This window comes from Humulus lupulus, chromosome 6 (assembly GCF_963169125.1).
Source record: "Humulus lupulus chromosome 6, drHumLupu1.1, whole genome shotgun sequence".
In the NCBI taxonomy this organism is placed as follows: domain Eukaryota; kingdom Viridiplantae; phylum Streptophyta; class Magnoliopsida; order Rosales; family Cannabaceae; genus Humulus; species Humulus lupulus.
Window position 1 is genome coordinate 17447652 of NC_084798.1, and position 14815 is coordinate 17462466.

Here is a 14815-nt window from a genome sequence, read left to right on the forward strand (position 1 = left end):
TATAACGATATTAAAGAAATAGTAAAAAAATATTCTCCACCTTCAACAATAAATCTATCAACAATGACGAATAATATTCCCTATTCCCAATTAAACTATTAACCTCGCAGATAACACTTAAGCAGTCAATTACCTCAGTTTTCCTATTATACTTAATTAAAGCTAAATGCTCTTAATTAACCCTTTTTACCCAGTAATAAACCCATTAAGCATGCGATCTATTTAACCTAGTAAAAGCATTACACTTTGTGAAAACAAGTTAATCTAGGCAATAAATTCATTAAGCATGCAATTCATTTAACATAGGTTCTATTTTTCATCACAATTAAAATACCCGTCACAATACCTTAATTGCAATTTATCACTCTACTTAGAATCCTAAACTATTAGGTGAATAGAAATCCTAAGATGATAGTAGAACAATGCAAAACCCTAATTAGTGGCCGTCTAAACAAGATTTTACAAGATCCATGACATTCAAATAGAAAAATAGAAGCAATTTAATATAAGAGAATAAAAGGAATAAAATTCATTAATGCATTCAAGATCTCATGTCGAGGGTTTTGAAATAACCCTCAACTATAAAGAAAACTACTCCATAATCATATTAATATTCATAAACATAAATATTCAATGAAAATAAAAGAGTTTTGAGAAGAAAGAAAAACTAGATTGAATAATATAGATGTTGATGTTTTTTCTCCTCCTCTGCTGCTCCAGCCTCTAAAATTCGCCATCCAAAGTTATAATAAAAGTTAACACTAATCCCTTTTATAGTCCCTCAATAATTACATTTAAAATTTGAATTTTAAAGAAAAAATCGTCGCACGGCCGTGGCCACAGGTCAATTTCTGGGCCATAATCGCACGAAGGCCGCGGCCAGGAGATCATGGTGGCCGCAACAAGTACTCCCTGTCTCCTAGCCCGTGGCCAGTAAATGCTGGTGGTCGCGACCACTGAACATTTTCTGCTCGCGTGATTTTTCTTCATAATCTTCAACTTTAGGCTCGAACCTCGGGTTTAGGGACTTCTAAAACACTTCAAACTCATTCAAAACTTCATTTTCTCGAGTCCTACCTGTAGCACCCACATTATTTTGATATAATATAGCCAATAATCACATGATTGCATTGTATTACATGTCATACAATATGTATAATTTGAGCATATGCATATTCTTATAAGTGTTTTCATGTATAAGTATAAAAGTTGTGTATGTGATGTCTATATGTATGTTCAATATTATTAACCTTGTGGTGTTTGAGTTATATTTTATGGGTGTTTGATGTGCTCAAGATATAAGAAAGGATAAAAAATATGGACAAGACGTGAAATTAAGTGATAAAAGTGAGATATAGAAGGCAAAAGATGTTAAGTGGTGAAAAATAGTACAATGTCGATTACTAGTATTTCAGAGTAAAATTGAGTATTAGTGGATTTACCAAATATAATGGAGGTATGATTAAGGTCTCATTGATGAAGTAAAAATGGTTTTAGAACCATTAGATCAATTCTTGATGGGAGGTATACTTAGTCAGTGGTATTGATGCAAAGTCAAAACGAGCTTAGCATAAGTGCGCTACGCTCGATCGGGTAAGCATAACTATTGGGTATGAACTCATATGGACCTAAGGTTTGGTGTGAGTGTTTCAGACATAAGGATAATAGGCCTAGCAGATGATTAAGTCGAAATTATTGAAGTGATAAGGTTTTTTTAAGTCAAAAAGTGAAATGATGAGGTGAAATGTGTCAAATTTTGATACAATAATGTCAAATCATTGAAAATAAAGGATTGTCATCAACCTTATCACTTTGCATGACCAAGACTCGGAAAAACAGAGAGAAAAGAAAACCAAAAACCATTTCTTGGCTGGTTTGAAGAAATTCTAAGGAGATCCAAGTGAAATCAAAGCCAAAGAAGTGGATTAAGCTTAGTTTTGGCATTTTTATGGTAAGTTCTTGCACTTGGAAGTTAAACAACGTTTTTGAATTTTTCTGAGACTTACTTATGGTGTTTTATCTTTTTTAAGACATTTCTTGGTGGTTTCCAAGTAGTTTGAGGTTTAGAAAAGGTAGAAGAGATTGTTTTCGCCGAAAAGTTGCTCGGTAAGTGAAATTTTGTGTTTTATGAGGTTTTGGGGTTCTTGGAGTACAAACTAATTTTTGGTTATTTGATTGAGTTTATAAGGGGGTATATATGCTTATAAATGTTTGAATAGATGTGGAGACTTATTTAATTTGGGTGATGATCTTGGAAATTAGAATTTTATCAAAATCGGTATATGATAACTTTGTGATGAATTATGTTAGTATCTGGGATATGTGGTTATGGCAAGTTATTTGATGTTGATTACTGATTGATTTTGATATCTGGGGATAGCTAAAATTAAGGGGAAACTCTGTCAAAATTTCTCCAAGTGTCTAAGATAAATCTAATGCTCGTTCTAAGTGATTTAAGGCATTTAAGCATGATTTGGATATGAAATTTGATATGATGTTTTATGGATATTTTTAAATGATAGTTCAATGCCTTAGTGCCTTCATTATAATGGGAAATTCATGCCATTGCCAGGATAAGAACATCAACACCTAAGACACCACTTGTTACCCGGTGAAATATATTTTGGACAGAATGTAAGTAAAGTACTCAACTGCAACACAAGAATTACATGTTATGTGAAAGTATACATTATATGAATAATTTGCGAGTAAGTGGTATTAACATACATTGACACTTCATCATAAATTTGTATGCATGGCATAATAGTGATATGGTGAATTATTGTATGATATAAGACCATGCATGATATTATGATGATTAATTATGTGATGCCTTAGCAAGTTTTATGCAACATAAAAGTAAGTTGTAATAAGAAGCTAAGTTCAATGCCACTATTTTGAAAAGGCAAATGAAAGTGTAAGTAAGTGTAAACGGAGGCCTATAGTTAGGCTCATAGTGGCAGCCCAATAATTTGGGCTATGTTTTAGTGAACCAATTATATTGTTTGCCATGTTTCCATTTTTATTTCTCCTCCATATGAGTTATTGTTATATGTATTGACACCACAGTGTGTGGCCGCCTTAACTCTTGAGCCCGACGGAGAAATGATGGAATAAGGTTTTTAATGTGCCCTACTGTGGTGATGGCTAGCTGGAGGAGAACCCATGAGATTTTATATTATATGTGTAACAAGTCCTGTAGGCATTGGTCTAATCAAACAGTGTGCACAATTTTAAGGGGCCCAAAATTTAAAAAGAAGTTGTGTATGTCCATTGACATTGGGTAATCATTAGCATTTCATGCATTACTTTGCTTACTGAGCTTTTGGCTCATAGTTGTCTTGTGTTGCAGGTAGAGAAAGAAATGAGTGAATGACATAAGGAGAACTGAAACATGGTCCTGACCTTGATTTGTACATATGAACATATTGACATTTTGTGGGTTATTTCAGTTATCAGTGTGATGTTTGTAATAAAGTGTGAAGTTATGTTTTGAAAACAAATTTGGTTATTTAATACTTATATATGATATGTTTGAGGCACACTTTATGTTTATTGTAAATAATGCGAAATAAGTTATCAAAAAAAAAATCCAGACTTCCGCTGAAAGTAATTATGATATAGTTTTAAAACGTAACACCTCAGATATGGTTTTAACTAAAATAAGTGAGGGTGTTACACTACTATTGCACATTCATTCCTAACCAAAAAAATGTATCAAATTCAAAAATAATACCTTATAAAATATTTTATGACTTAAAAATAAAAACTCGTAAAACAAAGCTAAGAACACCTAAAAACACTTTAAATGAACATTATCTAAGTGCGAAAGGATAAAAAATATAATATCCAAAATACCCTTATCAAATTTCCCACACTAAAACTTTGCTAGTCCCTTAGCAAAATCCCTAATAAAAACTAAAAACTAAACAAATAAAACTTAAGCAATGATTTTGTTGAAAGTGTTAGTTATCTCAAAGATTAATCAACCAATATGGGTTATAAGAAAAATCTGAATTCCACACTCCTCAGAATTTCTACTCAATGCCTCATCAACACTTAAAACTTGATCTTATTTATGATTATGCACAATTAAACAAACCAAAACACAAACATTTGAATCAATTTATGCATGCCATAATATGTTTTAAAGTCTCATAGATAATAATATTTTCATGAAAAACATCCACTCCATAGACATTAACTAATTATTCTCCACTAATGTAAACACACATAATCAAGAATCATAAGGTCTTTAAAAGCTTGTAATGTGAGGCTAAGGTTGAAGGTAGATGAAAAAGGAATATTTAAGCTTAAATCACACCATAGCCTATAATAATTTTTTTTTCTATTCTCTAGATCTTCCCACAAAATTCCCATACAATTCAAGAAAATACATAATCTTTCTATTTTTTTTCACATTGATCTTACTACTTCCCACACACTTATACTTCTTTCTTTTTCATATTTCTCAGTGCATATTTTTTTTCTTTTCAATTCAACTCATTGGAAGAAATAGTAAATCATATACTTTCACATTATAATCCAACAAACCAATACAACTTCCCCTTCTTACAATCCATAACTCAACCCACCAAACCAAACAATCGTATAAAACTATGGTGTAATGGGTCACAAAAAGGATAAAAATTTTAAGCTACAAAATGTTTAGATATTGGCATATAAAAGAAAAAGATTAGTCATTACGACTCAAAAATGGTAAACTAGGATATTCAATTTCATAGATAAGCTTGAAAGGCTCAAACGATCCAAAGAGCATGTCTTAATCATCTTCCTAATCATGTGTACGTAGGATTTTGCCTCAAACAATTAATCAATGGTTTCTAGAGCGGTCGAGACTATATAAATATATATATATAAAGATGATAGCATGCATAAATATCTCCAAAAAATAGTAAAAAAGTAAATCTAATTGTACACACATTATGTTTAAAAATCTAAGATCAAGCTTAAGTAACAACCACACAAGAGTTCTCAATAAGAAGTTGTATCATTGACAAACAACTTTCAACATAACCACGCTTATAACAACCTAATTTTTTTTTTTTAAATGACACTATAGACAACTAAACAACAACAACAAAAAACTAAACAACACAAACACAAATAACAACTAAAGGAATGACAAATACAAATTAAATAGGCAGTTTTCCCTTCCCCCACACTTAATTTATGCATTGTCCTCAAGGCATATACTAAATAAAAAATCAATGCAAAATAAAAAGATAAAGGTAAGAAAAACTCCCGCAAGTTTGCTTTGTGTAATGTCGTTAGCTCGACTGAATGATGTGATCATAATTGTTATGGTGGGTCATTTAACAGAACCTTCTTGCTCTTGTACTTATCAATAGAATTCAACATGTTGACTGCGTTTTTGGCCAACGACGTGTAGACGTCAAAACGACAAAAACCTTCAAGAGAAATAAACGACACAGACAATTTTTATAGTGGTTCAGCCCCAATGTGTTGGTAATAGCCTAATCCACTTAGAGTTGTGATTATAGATCTACACTCAAGATCAGATGAACCTGAGTCAATTGAGTTTCTTCAGTGCAGATTACAATAATACAAGAATTCTCTCAAAATACAAGTACTCTCTCTCTAGAAAATTAGAATTCGGATTCAAAAGTCCCATTTATGATGCCATAAGCCTTGTGTGATCACCAGCTCGATCGTCCCTATAGCCGCTGATCCTTCTCCCGAGAAACCATACAGCATCATGGAGGTCGCCTTCAGCTCGGCGACAGTCAAACCCATCTTCTCCAGCGTGGACCGGAATAGGAGGTTTACTGAGCTCCCATTATCGATCAGCACTCTCCTAACCCTCCGATTAGCGAGCTGCACTGCTACAACCAGAGGGTCGTTATGAGGGAACTGAACGTGGCTAGCATCTTCTTCAGTAAAAATGATTGGTTGCCTTTCCAATCGCTGCTGCTTTGGCAGATGCTGCTCGGGGACGAACTCTACTCCATTATGAGCCTTGAGTTCGTTGACGTACCTCTTTTGGGAACCCTTGCTCGTGCCAGCCAAATGAGGACCTCCAGAGATTGTGGATATCTCTCCTCCTATCACTGGAGAAGGGACGTCTTGATCTACTCGAGACCCGGGCTGACTGACCGGGACTTCCGGAGCAGGTCGGCCTGCTGGAACCCTGTTCCGTGCATATTGAGCCAAGGGGTCGGCTCTGATGAGGGTCTCAATCTCATCTTTCAGGTGTCTACAATCATCGGTATTGTGGCCAACATCGTTGTGGAAACGGCAAAACTTGGAGGGGTCTCGCTTCCCCTTCTGGTGCTTTAATGGCTCCGGCTTCTTCCAGGGGAGGCGAGCAGAGTTTGCTAGGAAGATGTTCTCCCTAGAGTGGGTGAGCTCCGTATAAGTCACGTAGACCGGCTTAAATTTTTCTACGCACTTATTCTTCTTTATGCTGTGCTGGTTGCCCTCGCCGTTCCCCTTTCTCTTGCCTCCCCCGAACTGGTTATCCTGTGTAACGTTCTGGGTTGCTGTCACGACCTTCGTTCCCACTCTAGCGGGCTGCTCGGGGACCTGGCTAGTTCCTGCAGCTGAGGCTTGGGCCTTCTCCAAGTTGATCCACCCCTGGGCCCTATTTAGGAATTCGTTTACTAAGCTGACTCCCTTTCTTTGTATTTCATTCCAGAGTCCTCCTCCAACGAGGATTCCAGTCCTCAAAGCTATGAGCTTAGAGTTGTCATCTGCGTCTCTGGCCCGAGCAGCGACGTTCGCGAACCTGCTCAGGTAAGCCTTCAGAGGCTCGTCGGGTTGTTGCCTCACGTTAGCCAGGGAGTCGGCCTTAACACGGGCAACCTGGGAGGCTCGGAATGCTCTTTTGAAGTCAGCAGAGAAAGTTTTCCAGGAGCTGATTGATTGCTTCTTACTTTGTTTGAACCAATGTCTGGCCGGCCCAGTCAGTGTGGAGGGAAATATCAAACATCTCAGCTCGGGGCCAATGTTGTGGGCCATCATCAGGGTATTGAACATACCCAGATGATCTGATGGATCTCCGTCTCCATTGAACTTGGACAGGTGCGGCATGCAGAAACCGGGCGGGTATGCCGTTGCTACTATGCTGGGGGCGAAGAGCTCAAGCTCGTCCCCCGAATCATATTCATCTTTTTCTTTCTTCGACAGGAGCTTCCTCATCAGCTCCTCCATCTGAGCTAGGTGCTCAAGGGTTTTGTCCTGATCTCCTCGGTTATTCCGGGGCTGTTCAACAGCTCTGAATCCATTGTATACATTTGGTGGATTATTGCCCCTCCTATCTTAAGATAGGTTATTTGGGACACTCCCGCCGTTATGTACCTCGGACAGGTCTCCCCTTAAGCGAGCATGGCTGCCACTTCCTACAGGGTCCCCCCTATGAGAGTTAAGGTGATCTCGTAGATCGCCCCTCGGGGTGGCTTGAGGACTTTGCGCCGAGCTTAGGCGCTGGCGTAGGTCTCCGCCAGAAAGGTCACTTCGGCGACTTCCGGTCCAGTAGCTCCCGTTAGAGAAGCTTGGAGCCCGCCTCTGGGGGTGAGGATCCGAGCTTCCTCTAGGCGCCCTGCCACGATGGGAAGGTCCTGCGGATGGCGGGTTTCTCCTGCTGCTCCCATAAGCTGGAATACCTCGGATAGGCCGAGGAGGAGACGGATATTGTAATGCCCCGGATTCCCTATCATGGTTAATGGCTGGATTAGTAGGCCGGGAGGGCCATAACTGTTTAATTATGCCATTAAATGTGTTTATGCATGTTTATGAGAATTATTTTATAATATGATGTTAAATGCGTGCATGTGAGTCCACATTTGTTTACAGGGGTATTTTGGTAATTTGGCCCGTCGAGGGTGTAATTGAATATTTGTTTGCGTGTTAATGATATATTGTGAGACCACATTATAATGTGGATTGGTTCGAGTATCTCGACATGAGACGATCTTTAAACATGATTTAGCGGTTTGGTCATAACAGGTTTGAGCTCGGGGTGAGTCTCGGGATGATATTAATGGTTATGGCGTTACCGGGGATTTTAGGGTAACGGGATGTGAATTATTGGTGTTTGAGGATATTTAGATTAGCGGGAATTGGGAAGCGTTAATTATAATTAACGGGATAGGCGGAAAGTACCAATTTTGCCCTTGAGGTGGCTTTAGAGGCTTAAGATGACACAAGGGTATTTTGGTCTTTTTGGGAGGATATATGTGACTTAAGTGGATTAGAAGGCTGTAGAATAAACAGAGTACAAAAACAGAGGCATTATCTTCTCTTCCCGTACGCCACTTCCTCCATTGCTTTCTTTGGTGTTTTGAGCTCAAGGTGGGATATCAAGCTAAGGAACTTCAAGGCTGAGTTAGTAGACTTGGTTCTGCTTGTGTGGGAAGTTCAAAACAGGTTTTAAGGTAAGTTTTGATCATTGAACTCAAGTTATGCTTTGTTTTGATTGTTAGTTTCAGACTTAGAGTTTTGATGTGGAAAATGTGAATCAAAGGGGTGTTTTAGTGTTAGTTTGATTGGGGTTTGATGTAAGTGAGTTAAGGGCGTTATTTGGGGGTTTAATTATATTTTTGGAGGAAGTTTAGAGGTGGTTTGAGAGGGAAAACGCAGGGTTAAAATTCTGGTGCGTGTGGCCGACTTGGCTGGTCTGGGCTGGGCGCCGCGGCGCAGCAGGGGAGCGCCGCGGCCCTTGGCGTCTGGCAGATGGGGAGCCCCTCTGTTTGGGGGCGCACCGCGGCGCAGCAGAGGGGGGGTCGCGGCCCTTAAGGCCAATTTTGCTAAAATATGGTTTTTAGCTTGGTGATTCAAACCATAGGCCTCGGGGTTGGACCTAGTACCCGGTTGGGTATTATTTGATGTCTCGGGGGCTGGGATTTGGTTTGGGAACCATCGGTTATCATTTTTATTAATAAATTCTATAATTTGGTCATGACCAGGTGACCGTCAAGGATTTTAAAGGTTGATCGTTCTCAGGGGTTGTTCATATAACATTTTCACTTGAACCAGAGGTAAGAAAACAGTGTATGAACACAGTTGCACCCTGTATAGGTATATGACATGCATGGTTTGATATTGAGGCATGTTGGTTGATTTATGTGGACATGGATTGCATGTTAAATGCTAGTGAATGCTGATTACCTGTTTGGGACACTGACTAGTCAGGGACCGACTCTAAAGTCGATGATCACGCATTGAATGGCTCTATGGCATTAATGCAGGACCGACCCTAAGGTCGAAGAACTTATAAGCTCTTGCCTGGTCTACGACCAGATGAATATAGCCAAGGTATATGACCCCGGTGACCGTTTGTCACATGGCTAAGGGACGTTGTCCATAGTTTCGACTCTAGAGTCGTGAGGAAGGTTATGTTGGTGACCAGTCACCATGCACCTGTCCTGAACAAGTTTATGAAAGAATCACTTGTCAGTTAAGTCCTGGTGACCCTATCGCCACATGGCTAGAGGGAGCGATGCTCATTACTGTGACTTTTGGCTGTTGTCACCTATTTTTTTGGACTGATAGTCCTGGTTGGTTATCATGATCGCTGTTGATATTATATCATGTTTTGTTGTGTTTTCTTGCTGGGCCTTGGCTCATGGGTGCTATGTGGTGCAGGTAAAGGGAAGGAAAAGCTTGGCCAACCTTGAGTGGAGAGCTTGGGCGATGTGATGTACATACAGGGCCGCTTGACCGCCACGGTCAAGGAGTTCTCAGAGGGACTAGGGGTTTACTCTATTTTTGCCGCTTAGGCCGGCGGGGATTGTAAATTTGGAACTGTAGCGACTCTTTTGTATTACGAACTACTTGTAAACATTTTGAAAGGCTCATGAGCAATTTATTTACTTAATGAAATGTACCCTTTCCTTTTTATTGGTTTTTCACCTTAACCTGTTAATGGTACCTAGATCACGTTTTTAACCAAAGGACTCGGGTAGCGAGTCAAATTTCCGGTTCACTGTTCACCGTAACTGTTCTGGGGTAACCAGGGCGTTACAGATATCTTATCGGTGAAGGAGGATGTCTGACCGGGGATGTAATCCTGGTTCCGTCAGGGCGGATCAGGTTGGGTAGGGGCCTTTCGGCCCTGCCAATTTGCGGGCCTTGCGCCTGGCGATTTGGACGAGGCGCAGGACGGCTGGCCGGGACGGGCTGTCGCTGTGAGCCCTCCCCGGATCTCCTCCTAGAACTCCCTTGAGCCCTCCTGGGTGCACTCGAGGCTGGCTGTGAGCTGGGAGTTGAAGTTCGGACCGAGCGGCTATACTGTTGTTCGGCTCTGGGTATTTCTTCGAAGTTTGCCTCTCGGCGGTGCGATGAGGGAGTAGAGTTGGACGTCGGAGGTCTGACCGAGGGGCTAGGCCTGGACCGATTACCCTGGCGGGACTTATGAGTCTCGCCTTGTCTCTTTCCGACGTTAGCGTCGGTTGTAAGAGGGGGTAGTCGGGCCAACACCTCCTTGATTTGCTGACTAGCTTTCGCCAGCTGACTCCTCAGCTGAGCATTCTCCATCTCTACCGCCGTGTAAAAATCCGGGTTTGGATTAGGCGGCCGGGGTGCCGAACTTCCAGTGTCATCCTGGCCTACTGGCTGCTTACCCGGCCACTGCTGAACTTCAAGGTTTTGCTCACCGGAGATGGCGGCATGATGGGCCTCCTGCCCATCATGTTGTTTCGCCTCGTTACCATGTCTTGATCGAGTGGTCACCATAGTTGGATATTTTCGATAGCACCAATCTAACAAGCTCTCAATGAAAGCACCAAACTGTTGATGCGGTTCTTCGCCAACAGGTAATTAAGAAAATAAGAGAAAAGGATTAGTGCTAAATAATGAACTGAAATAGATGAATGATCTTAAGATGAACTGATGACACGAATACGTTTTTAGGTGGTTCAAAGGTTAAAATCCTTTTACTCCACCAGCAAATATTATTGCTATATTTCTGGTATTCTTTACAGGGTATTTCGTTACACAATAAAATCCAACCCTTTGCAACTCCCAGGGTCTCCATATTTATAGGAGAGGGCACCTGGGAGTTGGTAAGGGGGGTCATCCCGTGACCTCCTTACCCATCATGTCACTTCTGTGACATTCATGATTAATTCCTAAAACCTGACACATGAAGTGTGGTCTAATCAATAGGTAAAGGGGGATAATGGGCCGCACGACCCAACCCAGTCGTGGGTGCCTGAATACGCACGTTCATACTACGTGTCCGAGAATTCAGGGATATATCAGACACGTGATGTCTGATATATGCACGTTTACATTGCTTGGTTGACTTTATAAGGAGTCACGGCTTCCCACTCCAGCTCGTACCTCGAGCTGGATGCCTTCTTGGCTTGCGGTCTTCATATTCCTGTCTCGGCCCTTTAAATAATCTTGATAAACCTTTGGCTACCTCGAGCTAAAGAGGTAGTAACCTGACGACAGCAGCTCTGGCCACGTGGTATCCACGTGGCTGATATGATTATGCCATATCTCAGGTCGCTAATAGCCCATGGAAAATTAGGGCGTACACCTTGTATTTATAGGCTCAAGATCGTACAGATGATATCCCCACATCATCGGGATATTTTGTTATTCTCATTATATTTAATTTACAATAATATTCAAAATATAACAGTACATTATATTCGTGGGATAAATGAGAGATTCCCGCGCAAGCCAAGACCGATTCTTCTTGAAGCTGTTTCTAGGATCTCTTGCGTATCCTTGCTCTATCTAGTCGATCCATATCTCATTCAAGTTGGTCGACCACACCTTCTCTGGGCAGACATGCACCTAACTGGGCAGACATGCACTTAACTGAGCAGACATGCACTTGGCTGGGCAGACATGCACTTGACTGGGCAGACATGCACTTGGCTGGTCAGACATGGTCATGACTGGTCAGACATGGTCATGACTGGTCGGCCAAGGTCATGCCTGGGCAGACAAACACATGACTGGTCGGACATGGTCATGCCTGGGCAGACAAACACATTACTGGTCGGACAAGGTCATGCCTGGGCAGACAAACATGTGACTGGTCGGACATGGTCATGCCTGGGCAGACAAACATGTGACTGGCCAGTCAAAATTCTTCACTGGTCTACCGAGTCACTCCTAAGCCAGATCACCCAACCATTCCTTGCCATTTGTCATTTCTATTGCCACGTCATCGAACTCCAATTTTTGGGGATAACATTTTCCCCCAAGTTTATTATATGATATACTCACATAATAAACTATTCTTCTAGCAAAATGCTTTTGAGGTCATCCAAAAGCTTCCATTCGGTCGATAACTTTCACGTAAACCCACGATTGAACTTGTCTTTTGATTTCTTCAAATTCTATTTTTTTTATCTTGTCGTAGTATCCCATGAGTAAGAAAACATGTTCGTGCCCCATGCCCTTGAGATTTATTGTCCTTCCGGACCTTGTAGCCAATTGGTCATTATTTTTTCTAACCACTCGGACAATGGGTATGCCCCAAGCTGCTCAGACGCAAAAGATTTAGTCTTGAATTTTTATGCCCATCGATCGGTCACCTTGATGCCCCTCGGACAACTTGATGCTCCTCGGATATGCACTCCACCATCCGCCAAGACACGCCCAGCTGCTCGGACGAATACCCCTCACATCGCTCGGATGCAGCCAGCTGCTCGGACTAGCCTCTAGCCGACCGGACACCACAGCATCCGCCCAGCTATCACGCGCATCTGCTCGGACTAGTCCTCAAGCCGATCGGACATCACGGCATCCGCCCAGCCATCATGCGCATCTGCACGGACTAGCCTCCAACCGATCGAACATAATGGATACGTATCCCTCAACTTGGACACCACCAACTGATTGGACAAAGAGGCCCAGCTCCTTGGACGCTTGCCAGCAACACCTCGAGTGTACCACTACTCGGACACGCGTATACACGGCCACCCGATCAGCCATCACCATCCGCTCAAACAGCAGGCGCAACTTCTCGGCACTCTTGGACACACCCGATGCAGCCGCTCAGGCATACACACCCGTCCGATCAGTCATGTGTACTGCTCGGACACATGAATGCCCCCAAGCAGTTTAGACATCAAAGTCTCTTTTTTCCTCATGCACTCTATATTCTTACTTCTTAAAAATGTTTATCTAAGTAGTAAAAATAAATATTTTTTTTTGAACTGACTGATTTGTTTGATTCACTCCAGGGACTCATCGATGTTATTCATGCTAAACAACAGAGTTTCCTACTCGACCAGTGATATATGCTTAGCCGACCAGGGAAGTTGTATCTCCTCTCCCGACCAGGAAAACTTTGCACCTGATCAGCTAAACCTTATACCTGGCTAATAGTTTGCTCTTTATTCTTGTGAAGACAATTGTTGCTTAGCAGCTTTGATATTTTTCTCGTACAGCCGAGCTGTTGGCATTTATACTTTACTTTTCTTTGCTAACTTAAAGCATTCTAAGTCTTTTTAGACTTAAAAAGTTATAAGTTTTTTGTGAATAGTAAAGTCACTCTAATGTATGCCTTATATTTTCGCATGAATACTTAGTTTTCTAACTTAGAAATTCTAGACATTTCATAAGTCCATACTAAGTATACTTTCTCACACTCTTATTGCTCTAATATTTTATGAGCATAATGTTTATTGTCACACGAATATCTACTCCTAACTTGAAATTTTAAAAAATTCCAAGTTACTTAAGCTTTGTCAAACAAGTTAGCTTAATGGCCTTTTTGGACTTCAAAAATTTACAAGTCATCCTAAAAACAGATATATTAACTCGTGCTCTTATTTCCTATGTTAAATTATATACCAGTATACTCCATGTGCCCCCCAGGTGATCGAGGGTTGAAAGATCCTTAGTCACTTGCTACTTGACCGAATTTGTTCGAGCAATTAATTACTCGTGAAATACATAGAATATATGGAAAATATTCGAGCAGTTGAACACTACTTGAACGTATCGACCAATTGAACACTGTCCGATTTTACCGACCAGTTGAACACTGCTCAGATAACTAACACACATGCATATTTGTAGCAAGAATCGACCACGCTGCGCGCAGTCTCTTTTATTACTCGTAAATTAAAAAGGACTAAACATGTCTAATAACGAGTCTTAAACAACCAAAATTGTTCAAAAATAAAATGACTGGTTAGCAAATAACTAGCTCATAAACCAAACTTAAATAACAAGTCAAACAACTCGAAATCAAGCTACCACTCTGAAAGCGGTATTTAGAAATAATATATTCACAGACGTTCGCCGTTCTAGTGGCTCCTGATCCTAGCACTCCCGCTCAGCATACTTCTCCTTTGCTTCGTTGCTTTCCTCAGCCAAGTGTGGACCTCCACATATAGTGTCTAAAGTAAAGTCCACAGGTCCGGGCTGCAAGGGTGGAGATCTTTGTCGCTTGAAACCAGGATTGTTGCTACCTCCTTCTCCTTGGGGTGTCTTTTCCCGGTACTTCCTCAATTTGCCCGACCGGAGAAGAAATTCTATCTCGTCCTTGAGGTGATTGCATTCATTTGTGTCATGACCATAATCTCCATGGAAATGACAAAACTTATTCATATCTCTCTTCCCCATCTCTTTCCTGATGGGGGGAGGCTTCTTGTAGGGAACCTCTTCATGACTAGCAAGATATATCTCTGCTCGGCTGGGCGAGAGAGTGGTGTAGTTAGTGAACTGAGGCTCATACTTGGTTGGCTTTTCATTTGAACTTAACTTTACTTTCTTTTCCTCATGGTGGTTAGACCTGTTATTTCCACGTTTCTTTCCACCATCCTTAGGAGAGTCAGTTGATCCGCCCGGATTGTTTATG